The 21,016-nt window shown below is 39.8% G+C and overlaps 1 protein-coding gene across 1 annotated transcript in view; it reads left to right on the top strand.

Annotated features, from left to right (window-relative positions):
* The window catches only part of LOC149783031 (tyrosinase-like protein 1), a 68,953-nt gene that overhangs the window by 7,436 nt on the left and 40,501 nt on the right, over positions 1–21,016 (top strand). The window lies entirely within an intron of this gene.

The raw sequence follows: 21,016 nt of genomic DNA, 5'->3' as shown, positions 1-21,016 counted from the left end.
TCGCACGCTCGTTATATTTCATTGGACCAGAGAGTCGACTCGGCAGATCGTTTGCCAAAATATTGATAAAGGAGGAACCTACTCATTCATTGCCTGTAGATAAGTTATGACTTAAAAGTAGGCAGATCCAGTATACCTACAAATAATAAGGTCAAAATGTAATGGATAACTAGCACAAATATAAATAGTTATTCCTTATTGGTCAAAACATGATTCAGGTAGAAAGTATTCATACGTCTACCCAAGACAATGCCAGACTGAGCAGACAATGACAACAATATGATAGTGGCAGACTGACAATGTAGAGTGAAATAAAGGACTGGCAGAAGTAGTATTGACGTGAAACAATTTATCCCAGCAGCATACATCCCTTGGATCATTACAAAATTCAACAGCCTCTCCTACATCCACTCGAGAGAAAATATATTTAATTTCTCAAGACAACAGCTTAACCACACACCCCAGTTTTTCGCATACACCAAATCTTTAAGCGTCGCAAACGATGCGAGATAGGCTGCGTCACACTCAGAACTCCCCATACTTTATTAAACATAAAGACCACTGAAAGATGACTGAATCAAAATGATTGATATACGTTGTTGTGAACATTAACATTAACACTAACATTAACCTTGGATTCTGCATAGATCCATTAAAAACAGAGGTTTTAAGATCCAAGCTCTAAAACAATAAATAGTTCATGAGCACAAAAATAAACAATATTTCGGACAACAGTTTCAAAGTAACCCTGCATAATCTATTGCGAGGTGATCTAGGCATTAAGTGAGCTGCCCTATATATCACCAGTTTATAGTTAGTAAACACATGGCATTTGATGTCATGCCCGGGATTTAAAAAAAATCCACATGCACACTTTCTTGTATAATCCATTTGTTAGCTATGTACAATAGAGGACTTTTCATATAGTTTTGGATGTTCACTTTATACGAACATCTAACTCAAACCTATTTTAATTACATGCTTTGCTAATGGTCTATAAACGTTGATTCAAACAATAATATGTGTTCCAGGTTTGGTACACTTAGTATTTTGTTGTTGCTGTTGATCGTCCTTCCAGTTCAAAGACGATCATGACATTACTAACTGGTTTGGTTTCTGTGAGTGCGTGAATGACTAATGAACCCCAAATTGTACCTTGAACTGTCGGTGAAGCCGCATGGGTTTGCTTGAATAATTCCTAGATTTCCGCCTCTCGCGCTTCTGAATTGCCTCTGCAATTCTCTTCCGTTCAAAGCCTGTAGCTCCAGTATGGATAAGACTCCGCCAGGTGGACCAATCCTGTGTGCGATCTTCTCAAGAATCAAGGTCAATGTTGAAGTGTTTCAGGGATGACTTGAGGAAATCTTTGAAGCTTTCCCTCCTTGATCTCGCCGTAGAAGACCTTATATTCGCTCGTCTGACATCCTGGTGACGTGGCCTGACCATCTCAACTGTGATTTCATCAGCAGAGTGTGGATGCCTGTGTGATAACCTCAGTGACTGAGACCCTGTCCTGACATCTTCTCATCATCAGTTTCCTCAGACATCTCATGTGAAAATAATTCAGTTTTTGGGGCATCTGTATACTGTCTGGGTTTTGTCAGCTTGCAGCAAGGTCGGCAACATAGTGGCTTTGTAGACCTGTTTAGTTTGCAGTTTGATCCCTCTGCGCTCACACACATAAGCACATAGTTTGCCAACGGTCACACTAGTTTCGAAATTCTGGAGTTGGCTTCATAATGGATATGGGTTACGCATGACAGTCAGCTGCCGAGATAGGTGAACTTGTCCACTGCCAGGAGCCCTTGTCCATTTACTCTGACGGTACGACTATTCTGTGTTGTCCGTCAGACTCAGATTCAGGTTCACCAAGCTTAGAGAGGATCTGAAATCCATGTCTATCAGAATACGTTAATATAATTGAACCTTCTCCTAGCTAGTGATAGCATGATGGATGGAAAAACAATTAGCATGCAGGTGGATTGTGTTGTAATTATGTTTTATATGTGTAATGTTTAACGGCTTTATGCAAGTATTTTTCAAGCTGATACCTTCATCTACTTAAAGCACACATCTCTCTCAAGCAGATCTATAGTCGTCTTAGATAAAGGGTTCTGTGTACAGTATCTACTTAGCCAGGTTAATCCGATCGACTGTTTGTCCAGCCCCTACACCCACTGAGGTCAATGTTGTTGTTTTATTATTATATAATAACTCCTGGTACGTAATTTTGTCTAATTATTGTAAAATAATTTCCTGACTAAATTGCAATGAGTATCTATAGCTTTAGTGTTAAGTAGATAATGACTGTTTCAAGATGTTATGAATGTAACACTGCGAGGGATGCTTACGTATATGTCATGAAAACGAGGGAGTCTCAAGATGTTACACAAACAGTATTTATTCACACACGCTCTGAGTACACCTCAATAAGGTTCCATGATGGATCGCGGCGCCTCCTGCCACCGGGAACAGTCTCTATCTAATGTTGCAGCTACTAAGGGCAGCAGTTATTAGTTAGAACTAGCAAGTAAATTACGATCTCTCCTCTTATGATATTAATCGAACATAACATTTGCTTATGACTAGATAGTGAAAAAAATGAATTAATTCCGCCGATATGAAACATTAAATAAGTAAGCAATGAATTTACTGTCTTTGAAATCTGAACTGTCCACTGAAAGAATTGGACGGAATTGATTTATGTAATAGGTTACTGTAAGCTTGCACAGGATAGTCCTGGTTATAATATTATAGAAACCTAAAAGTCAATAATTCAGAAATCGAATACTAAACTACGCGTTGGCACATTTATAAAAGTCACTTTGTTAGACAAAATCACTGATACTGGCTGGTTTTCGGACGACTCTCCCATTTAACGTCCACACTGGAGTGTTTGGACTGTTGGGCCCATAGGATACATCTGGTTTGCTGGGGGGTCGGCTGCACTGGGTAACACTGGGTGGTAGAATCATCAGATGGTGGCACGGGCTCCATGTCATTGAGAGACTTTGTGCTGGACTCCAAATGAGTCATGATTGGACACTGTGTGGACTTTGCTGCAAACTCTGTAGACGAATTTGTATTGACTGGAAGTTGATTCGCAGGGCTCTTCGTCAACTGTACATGGATTTGATTGCGCCTGTATATCCCTTTGGGAGTTTTTACCAAGTAGCTTCTTCGGTCTTTGTCGGCTTGAATACCTGTGCCTGGTGTTGACCACTTGTTAACATTTCCATGCCATTTGATTCTGACGCTGTCTCACTCGGTAATATCTGGTAAAATGTGTGTAGTGTGGCGCCGGTTATAAAATAATTCATATCTTTGTTTTATCTTAAGGTCTCTCTGCCTGATGATTTTGAGTTTTGACCACTTGGGGTTTAACTTGTTTTCAATAATGGCTTCACAAATATCGATTGCAATTATCTGCCATGGTCTGTCTGGTAGAGAGGTTATCTTCAATGGTTCCCTCCTCTGTGTTGGCTTCCTAATCGGACAAAATTCAAATGTTTCGATTTTGTCTTCGATCTGTCTCGCGATTCCAGGCCACCATGCACAACTTTGGTCTCTCTTACGGCATTTAGCTAATCCTTGATGACCCTTGTGAATGTTAACAAGACTTCCGGGCCTTAAGACTGTAGATATGATTGATAACTCTCTTCCTGAAGAGAAATAGGGGACAGCTATTTTTCTTATCCGGCCATCCATTTTTGGTGAAAGTCATTGCAGTCTGCAGCTGGTGGTCACTCATGTAACCCTCTTTTATTTGTTTTAATTTCATATCGGAAATTGGCCTGCATGCCTCCATTGACTCTATAAAAACTTCCATTTCCTCTTCGTATGTGGCTTCCCTGCCTAGGAGAGGGTTCCGAGAAAGGGTGTCTGAAACTACCAAACGCTTCCCAGCTACAATCTCTGCCTTTGCGTTGAAGCATCTCAACCGCATCAACAGTCGTTGACATCGCAAATGAGCTTTATCTAATCATGAGGCACTAAAGGTTTATGGTCAGTATGCAATCTGAACGAGTCCAGTCCAACAAGATATCGTGAAAACTTCTCACAGGCCCACACACATGCAAGGCACCCTTTCTCTGTCTGTGCATATTTAACCACTGCAGGGGCGAGTGTTCTGGAACAAAAGTCACCTGGCTTGAGTTTCTCTCCATGTCGTTGGGATAGTACCCCACCAATTCCATAACTGCTAGCATCAGCGCTGACAATTGTTAACCTGCTAGGGTCATAAAATGCTAAGACTGTTGTGGGTGTCAGAATCTCAATGACTTTCGTGAAGGCGCAATCCTAGTCTGGGCCCCAGTACACCAGACTGTGTATGATTTCAACAGGTTCATAATTGGTCGCATTATTGTAGACAAGTCTGGGAGAAACCTACTAAGGTAGGTGATTATGCCCATGAAGCGACGAAGCTCACTGATATTTAATGGAGCAGGTAGCTCTTTCTCTGCGGCTACCTTTATTGGAATGGAGAGTATGCCACCAGAGCTAATCACGTGACTGAAGAATTCCAGTTTGTTCTTCCTAAATTCGCATTTTTCTTTGTTGAGCTTCAAACCACTCCTGTTGAACTTTTCCAGTACGAAAATTAGGTGTCTGTCATGCTCCTCTAAGGTTCTGCCATAAATGAGTACATCATGCATAATGGATTCTGCTCCTTCATAGCCAGTCAGTAGCTCTGTCCTTTTTCTCTTAAAAAATATCTCTGGTGCCGACGTAATACCAAATGGGACTCGTTTAAGGCAGAATTGACGCAGCGGTTTAATAAAGGTTGTCAGTTTTGCATGTTCTGGATGTAAAGGTGTTTGATAAAATCCGCTTTCTGTATAACTGTTGCATCTGCTTCAGTGTCTATTTTGAAGTGAACTGAGGCTCAACAAATGTTCAAAATCACACGTTATGCCGCATTATCATAACTGTACATAGTTACTGAGCCAAGGAAGAATGCTTCCAGGTATTCTGCATGATATGCAGCTGTTGTTTCATTGAATGTGACCTCATTTACTCTTTTTGAGCGACAGACAACGGCAAAGTGGTCAAACTTGTTACAACTTCTGCACCGTTTTCCTTTAGCGGGACATCTCTCACCTCTACCATGCCTCCTGTTGCATTTGTGACATGTTTGTTGTGCTGTTGTTTGACGAATCTGATTTAGTTTTTGCCATTGACGTTGTCTATTTAGGTTGGTCCATCCCGGTTTAGTGCTTGATGCCTTGTTCTGTTTAGAAATTTCATCCAAATCTTTGACCGCCTGACTTTGGTCGGGTATCTGACTTCTTACAAGTTCTAACTGTCTCGCTATTTCTATGACCTTCACAAAGGTAATGTCGGTCTCCATCTGTAGCTTTTCCGAAACCTCTTCTTCCAGAATTCCATTTACATGACGATCCCTTATTGCTTCGTTCTTTTGTGCTTCAATGTCACAATGATCGGCAATTTCATGCAACTTCCTCCACAGACTCTCCTGGTTTTATGACTAAGTTGGTGAAAATACGCTCTTTCGTGGATTACTTTGCTCTTGGGGACGAAGTAATCATCATATTTCTGCGAAAACGGGGCGTACTTGTCGGCATCTTCGTCGTTAGCAAACTCATACGATTTAAATATTTGTTCTACTTCTTTCACCATTGCATATATAAGTGAACTTACTTGAACTGCCTCGTCTTCCTTATTTAGTTTGGTGGCGATCCTAAAGCGCGCAAAACTCTGTTTCCAATCTGGCCACTCCACTGGCTTCTCAAAGTTAAAGCTCTCCGTTGCCTGGAATTTCGCCAGTTTCGCTCATTGCAAAAGTTTATGTATCTTTTGGAGTCACGTCTGACACCATGTCATGAAAACGAGGGAGTCTCAAGTTGCTACACAAACAGTAGTTATTCACACACGTTCTGAGTACACATGAATAAGTTTCCATGCTGTATCGCGGAGCCCCCTGCCTCTGGGAGCAGTCCCCATCTAACCATCTAATGTTGCAGCTTCTTAGGGGATCAGTTATTAGTTAGAACTAGCAAGTAAACTACGATACCACACATTACGTATTTGCAGTTACTAATAATAAAATGATTAGTAAATATGTTGACAAGAAGAATTAAGTTAGTTTCCATTCGATGGGGTAATTCATGTGATAAGTTTGCGATTTATCACGTAGGTAGTAGTGTCAATAAGTGTTTTACCTTTTTATCTGTATATATGAAGCTCGGACGGGTCAGTTTTCGTATTCTTATTTCTTGTGTCCTTTTTGTGACATCAAGTCTGTAGACGTATTCTATGTTATATATTAGATATTAATTGACAGGAGATATTCGTTTTGATTATTCCGTGGAAATAGAAAGTGCGGATTCGACTATGATATGATTTTGGAAGTACTATAATTATTCAAAGGAGTTCTGAACGACGCCATTTTCACACGTTGAGAATGTTGGCGGACCAGTGTATTTTTGAATCTGAAATTTATATTGAACGTTTCATTCTTGTTGAATTTGATAAAATGTTTTTTCAGGATTGGTTTGGTTTCATTCATAATACTATAAGTTCTTCTTACATTGTAATTTTATAACTTTGATAATTAAATTATTTGTTAAGTTTTACAAAACCTGTTGGTTTTGCTTCATTATGTTGCTTAGTTTACTGCCTGACGGTCGTAACAAGAGATAAATCCGTACGAACACATAGATATATTAGAAAGATTTAACGAAACTTAATTGCCATTTTATCATCAATAAATATTTCTTATCAAACCTCAGCGGATTAAAGTTGGCGAAGCGGATCATCAGTGTGGTGACGTCATCAAAGGTTTAATTGAACATTTGTTTTTATGTGAACCCTTGGTGGCTTCCGTGCTAACATACCCTAACGTTAGGCGACCTTTATAAAGAATTTAGAAATGTATGCATGAATAATTTACACAAGTTCCTGCACATTATTTGAGCGCACCTGCATTTACTCATAAAATAAGTAGAGTTAGAATTGCTTACAAACTGGGACATACTTCTGATGACTGAATCTGGAATCGGAGAAATTGACACCCGATAGTAGAGATACATGTTTAAGCAGAAGACAAGCTTTTCAGTAATTTATGTTATGTATAGAAACCCAACAAATTATATAACTTGATAATGTACCAACCAATGCATGTCAGAAACGTTTAATGGACAAATATACAGCAAATCCAAGTAATCGTAGAAGATCTTATGTTTGGTACTCAAAGTTTGGTGATGTTGTGAGAAACTGATGTTGGAACTGCCAACACATGTGTATGACTCTTTTAATGATTATCCCTTAGCACCAGAAAATTTAACACCGAAAGAGTCTGAATTATTTCAATTACAGAAGAAATTAATCGAAGCTAGCAAGGACAAAAAGGCTTCAGTACGTACATTATTGTGTAAAGACCATGAGAGATGTGTTATTCACAATCGTCATTTAAAGTTGTATATTAACACAAGCAACACAGTACTTTTATTTGATAAAAAGTCAGGACTTAACTCCTTTTGTATATTAAATATACTTTGAAGACAACAAAATCAACCAATGATTTTGAAAACAACAGATATCTGGGCACTGTTGAATAACTGGGTCTTCGAAAACCAGATGAGAAACTAATAAAAGAGGACTAATTTAGAACATCAACTAACAAAGAGACTTAAATTAAACTTCAAAAGAATATTTCATCTGCAAGGACAGCAATGTTCAATATATTGTTAATAATTAGTTTAAACAACAAGAAAATAAGATTTGGAAATCCATTGTTTGGTGACTTTACAGCGTTAGATTAGTAAATGTGGTGGCTTTACGGTGTTAGATTAGCAAACCCATTGTGTGGTGGCTTTACGGTGTTAGATTAGCAAACCCATTGTGTGGTGGCTTTATGGTGTTAGATTAGCAAGCGCATTGTGTAGTGGTTTTACGGTATTAGATTAGCAAACCCATTGACTTTTTAATTAGCTTGAACAATTTTTCAGTCATATCGCTACGATGTCGGTAGTGTGGCAGCTTATAGCGATGTCTAGCACTGGGGCATCATGCCGCAGACATGTAGCATCCTGTCACACCCAGTCACATTATCCTGACACCAGGCCGACCATCCTAACACTAACCTCTTAATGCTGAGCACCTAGCGAGGGAGCTGTTAGTAACATTGTTGTGTAAGTCTTTGGTATAATTAGGTCGGGCTTCGAACCCACGACCTCCCGCATCCAAAGCAGACCCTCTAACCACTAGGCCACCGGAGCGGTCGAAAGCGGGTATAAAATTAATAAAATGGCATCACTAAATAAATAGAAGAGCACACTGGAAAATTAAAAGCTGTAAAACTGCTAGCTGTTTAATGTGTTGATTACAAACCTATTTGATTCTCTCATGTACCATTTTTAATATAATATTTTTGATCCCTTTTTTAACAATATTTATCTATGTCGAACTAATTTATAATACTTAGGGCGAAACAAATGCGTCGATTGCATTACATATATTACACATTTGATTATCATTAATGTTTTTGACTTTTTAATCTTACTTTTCTTTTTCGATGCATAACATCCAGTACACATTTGCTTGGTGTTAGTTTTTGTCACATTTTTAAACTTTCTTTTTCCTTTTGTATTTTTTGTTTTGTTTGTTTATTCATGAACTTGATGTGGTTGCTCCCCTTTGCTTGTCAAACCTTCATCTGCCTGGCATTTGAAATTTATATTATTAAATGTTATTAAGATTGTAGTCCATGCAGAAAGAGATAATGCTAACCTGAATGAGAAAAACCCAGTGAAATACCTACTTCTGTTTGTTGCATTTAGTTGTTGTTTAAATTACGTCTGTAATTTGTTTAAATTATCAATTGCAAGAAGTTTACTTAGAATATATGTCAAACAGCTAGTGATAGTACATCTTAAAATGCCTTTGATAATTTACCTGGTCTCCCATTTTAAGCAATCGTATTCTTTCTTAATTTGTCCAGCCTTTTCTTGTTTGTTCCATTTACTCTACTAATGTTTAATTCTTGTTTATATGCTTTATCTTATTCTTCTCCAAAGCTTTGTACTGCACGACACAACCGCACAGATTTACTGCTTTGCATCTATCGCTTTTATGTTTATTTTCTATAAAATCCCAAGTCTATTTCAAGTTTTTACAAAGATTTCATTAATGTAGTGTGTAAAATGACAAAAGTTGTAGGAATAAAATTTGACACTTCTATAAAAGAGGATCACGAGGATTTGACGACCTTTAGAATAATTAGTAATATGAGGATCACACTGCAGACGATATAATTGCTGAAACTTAACCTAATTGTTAACCTAATGTGGAATTTCAATAAATCTCATCATCCACTTATTGAATACAACAAACCTTTTGAGCATGAGCAGTATAAATTATTAATTAAACCTTTTATGCACATAAGAAAAGAAATATATTATTTTTAATGAGGCAAAGAAATAATACAAATTTCAATCAATGGCTAGAGAAATTGAATGTATGTACAAGGAATCACCAAATAAAAAGCTGATAAAAAAAATACAGAGACGTTTCAAACAGACGAGACAACATTGACAAACAAGCAGCCAGTAATAATTTTGATGATATATATATTTGGCAGGAGAAGTTGTTAATGATTTGAGAGTATTAAATAATGATTTTAGCAAAGGAAATATTGGGGGTGGTGTGAAAAGGGAATAATGCTCAACGCATATGAGTTAGAATTTAGCAATCAAATTCTGCTCATAGATGAATTAAATTGATGGCATTCATGAATGCATCTGGTCCATATAATCGCTAAATATAGGTGCAAATCTCTCTCTCTCTCTCTCTCTCTCTCTCTCTCTCTCTCTCTCTCTCTCTCTCTCTCTCTGTGCTGTTTAAACCTGACCACGAGCAAGCACTTTCCAAATTGTAATTAACCGAGTTGACTAAGAACGGGCAAGCAGAGTTATCCTGCCCTGATATCTATTTTATCCATTAGATAAATTTGCACAAAGTGGATATACGAAAATGAGAAAGAAATAAATAAAAGAAAATAAATATAATTTATAAGTTGTTTCCTTATTTGCAATTCTCTAAGTTGACAATTAAAATTTCTTATTCCTCATGTCATTTATCATTCATGAAGGCAGAGTTCCGCTATGATAGATGGATCAATTGTTTAAATGGTGAATAAATCTGCAGTTTTGTAGCAAGTTCCATACATGAACTATGGTATTTAAAATAATGGACAGAAACAGTCAAACTAGGTTTTAATTTTGTTTGCATCAGGGTTAATGTATTATGCAAATTAACCTTATCGAAGCTACAAGTGTTTCTAAATCTACACCTTAAAATAACAAAACATCGATAAATTCACCAAGAATACTTTAACTGGCGTATAGACATCGTAATTGAAATACCACTTCATTCATCATCAGACAAAAAAAAATAATAATACAAATTTCATACAATGGCTAGAAAAATCGAAAGTATGTACCTAAGCTGCAGGGAGGGCGAATCCGACATTTTGTTCAATCGTCATTTGGCTTAACTAATACTTTCTGCACTCAGCGGATCCAGCGTCGTCAGCGCCTGGTAAAAAAAAAAACGACGCGGTCGTCGGGGGATCGTCCAATCGTCATTTGGTTTAATTAATACCTTCTGCGCGCCGATCGCAGCGTCGTCAGCGTCCGGTAAAAAAGCGCGACGACCGCGTCGATGTCATCGCCCTCCCTGCTGCTAAGTGGCTATTTACAATGATTTTACAAACAGAGTGATCACTAACTCCTCCTCTTGTAGATCAATTAGGTTATTTGACTGATCGGTAAGTTTAAAATTAATTCTCGTTAAAAACCGATTATGGCATCGCATATAGACCGGATTAATTGGACTCTCAACGATTAAAAATCCCGGAGGGGCTGTTGGTGAAAATGAATAAAGGATATACCCCTGTTGAGCCTGATTTGATTGCTTGGTATTCACCTGGTAACTCCCTTCGATAACATCACACACTAGATTGATTGCTATCACAGACGTAATATTTACGTTGTATGGAGCAATATACCTACCACCCTCTCCGTTATCGTGTCTGAGGATAGTTGATGGGGCGAGAAAATCATTAAGAGATTTTTTTAGTTCTGGTGCGTTGTATCCTGGAAACTTGAAATCGGGTAAATTGGCTTCTGTGATATTATACTCGGTTAGGAATTTTTGTTTATTATCATCGCTGTTAGCGGATATTGTCTTAACGATTCGTTTATTAATATATTCCATGTCTGATATAAGTTGATTTAACACCTCAACGTGTTTTCGTGTTTTTGTTTACCGCAGCTGTTCTAGTTGTGATTGGTAATTACGATTAATCTCGGCAAACGCACCAGTGATATCATTTAAACCAACTGTGACCACGGCGGACGATTCAGAAGTTTGCTTATGCGGAAAATACCATTGCATGGTATTCCTGTTTTGAAATATAAACCTACTGGGTAATAACGCGCTTTTTATAATAGACAAATCATCTCGATAACTGGGATTAATTCCATGATACGATTGCGCATTCGTGTGCAAGTCCGCGGAGATTTCATGAGGTGGATTCTCAGGCCATCCTAGTATGGTTCTTATTGAACTGTTATAAATATCAACCATATATCCCGGTGTGCTTATTTCAATCGTTGACGATAACGTCGGTTCATGAACCGTAATAGCGATTTTTGATTCTTTTCCTGTGATCGATTTTATCCTGCGTTGAAATTCTTTATTGATTTGTTCTATTTGGTATGACCCAGTTGGTATTGTAACCTCCTTCCAGTCTGGGGTCCCATCGGGCTTATTTGTCCATGCAAAAACCAGCGAGTTATTATGTTGTTGTCCGTTAAATGTATCCGCTCGGATATTAGGCCAACTGTGATATACTCGCAATTTTGCCAGCGCTATTTCCTTCACTGGAACCGGTGATGGGAAGTTCACACTGAATTCGGGTTTCGTTGATGTTATCGATATCATACTTGTTTGTACCGGAGTGGTGTTTTCCGCGATCCGTTGAAGTAATTGAAACCCTTCGGGGTTCAGCGACATTATTATTATTCGTTGTTTTTAGTGTTTAATTTCGACACCGAATATTAACAACCTGCTTGTTTTCAGGGGGGTGTTTTAAGCCCATTGAAGTGGTTTCGGGCTTCCAGTTGAAAATTTTCGATTTTTGACATCGCGGAGCCATACAACTGGACCATCGTGGAGAATTCAACATCGGATATGAACGAATTATCAATCGACAACGAGATCAACCCGGATAATTTCGAGTACGCGTCGGATATTATTTGATGTTTTACTGTATACTCGTTGAGTTTTTTCTGAGAACACGATGATATCTTTCTAGTGATTGCGTTGGCGACTCCAGCAATTGTTGTCGCCGCGGAGATAGCGATTGAAACAGCGATCGGGGCTATCATGGTCACCGTGGATAAAATGACACCGGTACCAGCTACTATACCGGACACCGAGTACACGGCCACGTCGATGGCGGTTATTTTTCGGCGGTATTTTTTTATTTTTGCGCGGTATTGTTCGGAAAGCGTTTTCAAGTTCGCGGAGAATTCTTTTGCGGTATCGAATCGATATTGATGTGACGTTGGTGATACCTCTGATTCAATTACCCTGGTGGTCATTTTATTTTAAAAGAGCTAGTGTTTTCAATTACTCACTTAGATCCACTACAAATTCCACATACTATGTGATGTTTGCCCTAAATAGACCGCTATCAGCGGCTTTAATTATAAACCGTTCGGTTGCATTTTTGTCAACGATTGTATTGTTAACCCCGGATGAACTCGACGATGATATACTGAACTGCATCGCTGAAATCAATGTCAATCGATAAATGCCCTTAACAATTGCGGTGATATTTACTGTATTATGCGTAGGAGTCCAATCGAATGATCCGTGTTGAACCGTGTATACGCTATTGCCGATGCTCCCATGAGGTGTTCTCATTTTTTCGAGTTGCTCTGTCATTCTCGGGAGTCTGTCTTTAATCGCTGCAACATCAGTTTTGATCGTTCCTATTTCCCGTGTATTCTCGGTCATACTTTTTTTGTTCGCTGCAACATCAAGTTTGATTGTTCCTATTTCATATGTATGCCCGTTTATACTTTTTTTGTTCGCTGCAACATCAGTTTTGATTATTTCTATTCCCCGCCAATACGCGTCTACATTTTTCTTGTTCGCTTCAACATCAGTTTTAATCGTTTCTATTTCCTGTGCATGCCCGTCTATACTTTTTATGTTCGCTGCAACATCAGTTTTGATCGTTTCTATTTCCTGTGTATGCCCGTCGATATTTTTTTTGCTCACTGCAGTATTAACAGCGAGTGTATTTATTTTCCTCACCCACACGTTTATATTCTTTGTTCGCTTCAACATCAGTTTTGAGCGTTACTATTTCCCCTGCATGCGCGTCTATATTCTCTTTGTTCGCTTCAACATCAGTTTTGAGCGTTACTATTTCCCTTGTATGCGCGTCTATATTCCCTTTGTTCGCTTCAACATCAGTTTTGAGCGTTACTATTTCCCCTGTATGCGCGTCTATATTCCCTTTGTTCGCTTCAACATCAGTTTTGAGCGTTACTATTTCCCCTGTATGCGCGTCTATATTCCCTTTGTTCGCTGCAACATCAGTTTTGATTGTTCTTATTTCCCCTGTATGCGCGTCTATATTCCCTTTGTTCGCTGCAACATCAGTTTTGATTGTTCTTATTTCCTGTCCATACGCAGTGATATCATTTATAGTTGTTGTAATCTCATCCAGCTTGGTATTTTTTTTACCAAAGAATTTATCAAAGTTGTCATCTATCCTGTTAACATTTTTTCGTAACGTGTAAAATTGGCCCGACAGCGTTGTAAACTCCGAAATAGTATTTTTTATTGTTGTAATATTTGGTTCGGTTGCCGTCGGGGTCCCAAAAAAACTAGCGGTAGTGAGTTGTATATCGGTGACAGATTTTTTCACCTCGGTGACAGATTTATTCACCTGCGCGTCAAGTTCGGTCACCGATCTATCCAACCTTATAAAACCGTCTTGGATTAATGTTACCCTATTCGTTATCGTCGATAGATGTTCACCCGGTTTGAGTCGTCCGTCGCCGGTATACAGCGCGATAGCGTTCTCGGCGGCGTCACGCTGTCGTGTTAAAACGTCATCCAGCGACACATTACTGGATTTCAATTTACCCTGGCGGTCTTGAAATACAACTATTTCACCTGGGTCAACACTGGTTAGGTTTAACGTATCGGCGATTTCATCCTCGATTAGTTTTTTTATGTCATCGGTGGCGGGCGTTTCCGTGGATTTTTTCAGCGCCGAAATAGGTCGTCCCCAAATATCAATCATCGTTATTGTAAAAAAAAAACGGTGTTTTTAATTAACCCGCCGGGCCTCTACGACCCCACTAGTGTATTCGTTTACAACCACATGAGGTGGTTTTCGCGATGATGAAATCGCCGCGAGTACGTTCAATACCTCACGGCCACATATCGGTGGGTCACTTAATCGCTGTGTTGGCAGCGTGGAATAAAAAACCGGGGCTGAACACGCCCGGATATACCGCATGAACTCGTTCGGCGGGGCTAACCCGTATGAATCAAAATAGACGATCGCACGCGGATCAATCGCGTATGCAACCCAATGAGTTCCCGCTCCGGAGGACCCATCGAGGTTAATTATGCCGGTTTCAATATTCCTTGGTGCCGCCGGTAATTGATCCCTCATAAAAACACCTCTGAAGTTTTTTATCGCTAACGCGTCGGCGGCATCTATTAAATCAAAATTAGACATAGGAGTCATTAAACGGTTCCCGGTAGTCTTAGACCCTTTCCCGAATACCATGAATACGGGGTTCCCGGTAGTCTTAGACCCTTTCCGGCCACGGATCGTTTTTTTTTATAGCCTTTCCCGGTTGCCTTCTTCAATGCCATCCCCGCCGCGGTACCAACGGCCCCCAACGCCGCCTTAGCCACTGCTGGTGCGGCCGCGGAAATCAATGCTGGAATCGCAGCTAACAGCGGAAATATCCCACCGGTCTTTTCCATGTTTTTAATCGCTGCGGCCGAAAAAATCTATTTGAATACCCTTTTTATTCTTCATCGCATCATTGAAATGTTTTATTTGACGCGCCGTCAACGATATCTTATGATTACCACCCGCCATCTGCGACGGCTTCAGCGTTATTGTGGCTCCGCATTGTTTAGCGGACTTTGATCGTAATTTCTTGACTTGACCATCAGTCAACTGTACACTGACAACACTATACGACATTTTATTGTAAACGCGTTTGTGTTTTCAATTACATGTTTTCCACTGGCGCATCAACGATTCTCATTCGTCCACCAACACCTTCTAGCAGCATTGATTTATCGCTGAGAATGACAGCAACCGCTCTATAATCGGCACCACCCGGGGCTATACGAGCTCGGAAGTGTATATCAACGACGGATTGTCTCGTTAAATCAAGATGTTCCAACGAAAAATAATAAATCGGATACAGTTTTTTAAAATCATGTTGTGATATTTGCAAACCAGTGTCGACGTTTTGATCACGACCCATATATGACAGCAATCGATGATACACACGTGCGATATGATTGTCGCCGTAATTAAGCTGTATATCCTCGGATGGTTCCTGTTGTCCGTTTATTCTCAGCGAAACATCCCTGACTCCTAATTGATCAAATATCATATGGCTGCGTTCTTGATTACCCAATCGTTCCCTATTCTGTAGCGCTATGAATATATGACGCGGGGCTGAAACACCCTGTTTTGATGCCAAGTGCCATGTAAATGTATCAGCGACATTATCCTCTTTAGCATCAGTTGTTACCGCTAGCCAACTTAACAACGATTTCCCCCCCTGTTCCATAAATGATAACAATCGTGCTTCCGTGGTAACTGATGGAGTCAACACCGGCATCCACAATGCTATTTTAGTTAAAACGACTTTACCGTTATCGACGCCAGCAGCACGCCATATTGCATTGTTATCATCGCCCCTTCGCGTTAGCGCGATTGTATGCTTAGCCCCATAGATAACTTTTCTGACATTTCTGCAAAATCCGAATATGTGATGGAGTGGAATCGCGCATGAAAACTGTCGGCGTCGTCCTTGCAACATCCCTACTCGTGTTGCGAATCCCATATTGTAATTATCGTTAATACTTTTTATAACAGTGAAATCAGCGCCTGGTCTTGCCCTGCGGTCTGGGTTAGCTGCTTCAGCCTGTGGGTCAACTGCGTTATCTCTTGCCGTCAGCACGTTAATGTACTGAAGATGATCAGCGTTATTAGTGGCGTCCTTTGCGAACATCATAGATGGGCCCGCCGATCTTGTATAATCATCCGAGTATCTTGCTAACCCAATTATCGTCGTTGCAACATCAACCTCGCGTTCTATTGATTCAATTTCTCGCCCGTCAATAAGATATCTGGCACTCTCAAATAACGCCATGATACCGTTGTTGACGAAACCAACTCGAACACGATTGTCATCTGCGTACGGTGTATTAGCGGCAACATTTGTTACGAGTTCTCCCTCGATTTCGATAAACGCTTCACACGGCAAAAAGTATTTACTGGTATCTTGGACTTGAAGTTCAATTCGCGATCGTAGGTCGGCTTGTGGTGGTTGATAGGAATAAAATTGATAATCACGGACAGAATCATCCCTGCGCACTGGGGCATCCATATCAAACGCGGGATCAGCGGTTCGCGCAAACATTTTTATTATTATTCATGTTGGTGTTTTCAATTGAAATCCATCAACGTCGTTTTCGTCGTAAATTCTTTGAATTCTGTTTAAGGCCACTTCCCGCTATCGCGTTCATGAGCGCGTTGGTTGCCGCATCGGCGGATGACTGAGCCGCCAACGACGGAGTCGTCATCAATGACTGAGCCGCCAACGACTCTAATTTTTCTTCCACGGCGTTATTTATTACTTTACTGACATTTGCAGGCATCACTGTCGTTGATGGCATCACCGGTGGTTTCTGTTTTTTTCTTCTCACCAACGACATTAGTTTGTCCTTTGCTGCAGAAAACGCCTTTCCGGCAACATCTCCAATAGCGCTGATTCCCTTATCACGAATAACATCAATAGCCTTCATTCCTAATTGTTTGGCTAACGGCGCCACTTTTGGAGCCATTCTTGTAAATAACCCCGCAATGGTGCTACCGAGACCATCTCCATAGTACGCGCGGTAAACAGGCAATCGCGAGTTTACCACGTAGACGAGTACTGGTTTATCATGGTTGTAGTGTATGATCATCTTTATTATAAAAACACCAGTTTTCCAATTAATCATCCACGAGCTCGTCTATGAGCGTTCGATATGCATTAATGTCCATGATACCGCCTGCAAATAAACGCCTGCAAATATCAGCGGCCTCATTGATTATTTCCGGAGAGTTATTTCCGGCTCGTTTTCCTCCGATTAGTACTTCCAGCCGTGATATATCACTGAGAACACTACCAGGACAAGCGTTTTCAACTAGACCACTACCACTTGGATACCCCTCTCCGCTTGTTTTTTTAGAACCAGCTTTTTTTTGACGTTTTTCTTGGACTTCTCCTTTTCGCTGTTCTTGCTGTTGTAGTATTTCTTGTTGTTGTTGTATATCATAATCATCAATTCCTTTTTTAAATTCTTTATATCCCAATTCTTTTGTATCCAAGCGATCAATCCCTTTATTCGTTTTATACAACCAATTAACCCAGTCATCTCGTTTTATATTACTATTTTTATACTCGTCTTTTAAAAGGTCTTTTCTTGAATGATAGCTTTGAGCGGCAAAATTACCAAAAATCTTATAATCGTTGGATTTCAGTAATTGAAATTGTTTTATTTGTGCTATAGCCTTTTCAGTGAGTTTATCTATAAAGGAAACCCCTCTTTGAGTGGAAATTTTTTGAAGTTCACCAACATCACCCTGTTCAACAACGGGTTCAGAATCATCAATATCAGCTAATCGTTCATACTCTCGTTGGGTTTTTATATCACTGGAAAGTTGTTTTATCCGTTGCTGTGTTTGTTCTGTCTCTGCTGCTATCTTTTCAAGTACAGGAAGAAGAGGCGCCTCTTTCCGTTCGCCTTCCTTAGGAATATCTCCATATATTGCTCGTTCTGTTGCCGCTGTAACATCCCTAGTCGCTTTAGTTACCGGGGCAAACAGTTGTTCGCTTCCAACAGTAAAATCAGTTTGTAGTTGCTGCCGCGTTTGAAGTTGTTCTCGGACCCTGTCTCGTAACGGTATGAACTTTTTAAGCGCTGCTAGCCGCTCTCTGGCTAGCCGAGTAGTAAGTGATTCGCCTACCATTATTGCAATTGCTCCGCAATTTCTAATTTCCCGCCGAGTGTGGCGGGGGGGGGGGGGGGATATGTATACCATCGGGGGCTCCAAGGAGTTTTCGTCTATAATCCTTCTAATGTTTTTGATCTTACTAGAAATCTCCCGGCGTCGTTCATAAACACGTCCAAGTTTTTTTCGTATTATTTCAACGGCAGTAAATAGTCCAATGAATGCATTTACGTCATTGTGGTACAGGTTCTCATTAATCGTATGTTGTAATCGTTTTATAAAAAAGTACTCGCGGGCCAGGGTAAAACGCCCCCGTTTCGATTGTTCGTTAATAATCTCATAATCGGATAATATTCTTTCGCTGTTGAGACCATCAGATAATTCAATTCCTTGATTATTTAATTTTGAAATCTCGGTTAATATATTATTGATGTCTTCGATATTCATATTCTTATAAAACATCTTATTTTTAAATAAAAAAAAATTATTTTACAAAATGACCCCCGCGCATCAATCCCGAGGTGTGTTATTTAGTATGAAGTATTACAGACAATTCGTCATGGTGACCTTGTCACTCGCTGATATTTGTGTACGAAAATCGAATTCTGTGTCCGGTCCTTTTTGAGATCGCTGTTTGATATACTCGTTCTGCAACAAATCGTACCGAGGCTCTACAAATGTCGAAATATTTTCCTGCCTCATTCATCGACTGAAATATTTTTTCCTCGTGCGTTGATGTATTAAACGATTTGACACCCTTTGCTTGCTTTGAGCACTTACCAGTTTGGCCTTTTTTAATATTTTCGCTTTGAGAGATAGCTTGCAAATTACACAGTCTGTTATCTCGATAATTAGAATTAATGTGATCAATAACGAGACCATCCTTGATCAATCCGTGGAAGCATTCATAGATAATTCTGTGACAGAGATGGTTTTTCCCTCCAGCATTAAATATCAAATACCCTTGATTATTTTTCCATCCAACTGGTTGTTTTAGTCTACAATTTCTAACAACACCGTCGCGAGATGCCTCGTAATTAACGAGCACAGGATGCGGCTGAAATTCTTGGTTCATTTGTATAATAATACTACTTGTCTAATTCATTATTTGGTTTAATTATAAACCTTTCAATGTAGTCTTGAGGAGTTTTGATGATTTTGTCCTTGACGGAATCAGCGGTGGGGTCAATGACGGCGTTTTTTATTCGTTTATCGTAATAACGCTTTAACTCTCTGTATCGCTTTCCGCCACAATTGATACACAACTGCGATTTTCCTCTTACACCAACGTGGCAAACCAAGCACGGGAGGGGGCCAAGAGAACCATTACGAACGCTTTGTAAATGATACCCGCAGAATTCACCTCTACATGATTTATTGCACGGGGTTGTCGACCCAATCATCAACCATTTGCAGTGATTCATTATACTATATTCTTTCATTTAAATACTTGTTTTAATTATATGGAGGAGTTCGAGAGATTATCAGCAATTAAGCCCTGGAAAAATATTAGGTTTAATCTCGACAGAGTCCTCAAGGACGCACCAAAAGCGTTAATAAACGATAGAACCCTGTTGAATAAAATACGCGATTGTATCAATGAATTCAAGCGTGATGGTGCATCTCATAGTTGGTCAACATTTCGAATTGATGGCGTTGTTGATGCTACCATGAACGACAACCGCGCAGCAACGATAATATCACAACTTGACGGTAAAAAGTATTTCTTCAGAGTAAAATTCATTGTCCGGGTGGAATCAGGTAATTGGATCATACGTGATAAATTTGAACCAGTTCTCAGCGACAAGAAAACAGTCATTGTTAGCCGCGACTCCAAGCCGGGGCTGTTAACCGGAATTGACAGACCATACTATGAACGAGCGTATCCTGAAACAGCAGTTGTTTATGGAATATACCCGTTAAATAAGAAACCTGATATCGGAAAACTAGCGCCGATGAAACAGTCAACGGGGATAAATTGTGTAGCAGAACGAGTAATAGAGCATTTTACAAATGCGCGTCGAGGAAACAAATTGACTGATTTACGACGTAGCAAAATCAACCAGTGGGAGGAGACAGTGCGCGAGCGTGGAGCAACCATCAGCGACATAGCGAGATTAGAAACGTCGTTGAGATTTCCAATAACCGTTACAACGATAACCGGTGAAGTATTATACGAATCGAAGTATAAATCAAATGGAGCCCCAATCAAAATTATTGATCATAACGAACACGCGTGGACGCCCGCGATCACAGTGTTTCCACGGGATAGAACAGTAAAGTATATACCTGAAGAATTCCTGGGAGGGGACGGTTTTCTCGCGGAGAGGAAACTATTTGATGCTATTGCTTGTTTGTGTAAAGACGACCCTGTGTCAGTGTGGTTACTTGGCAGCGCTGAAAACGATGCGGATACCTTTGATCAGTTTGTAAGACCAAACGGTGAATTATATCGCACTGAAGCGTTTCACAACAAGATGAAAAAAACCGCCATGGAATTTGAGGAGCATGATGAACAACTGCTAACAAATTGTTTTACGATTCATCGGTTGCGGCTCATGTTGCAGCAAGGAAAAATGCGTGGAGTCCAACACGCAAGGAATTTCTACCGGATGTACAATCCAGTTGTTTGGAATACTATCACGGTGGACTATGGAACACTGAATACAACCGCGACGCTATAATCTCGGTTGATATGGCTGCCTGTTA

Source organism: Sinohyriopsis cumingii, chromosome 15, assembly GCF_028554795.1.
Source record: "Sinohyriopsis cumingii isolate HCF-2022 chromosome 15, ASM2855479v2, whole genome shotgun sequence".
NCBI classification, from domain to species: domain Eukaryota; kingdom Metazoa; phylum Mollusca; class Bivalvia; order Unionida; family Unionidae; genus Sinohyriopsis; species Sinohyriopsis cumingii.
The sequence above is the reverse complement of the archived record's forward strand: the minus strand, read 5'-3'. Positions and strand labels throughout refer to the sequence as shown.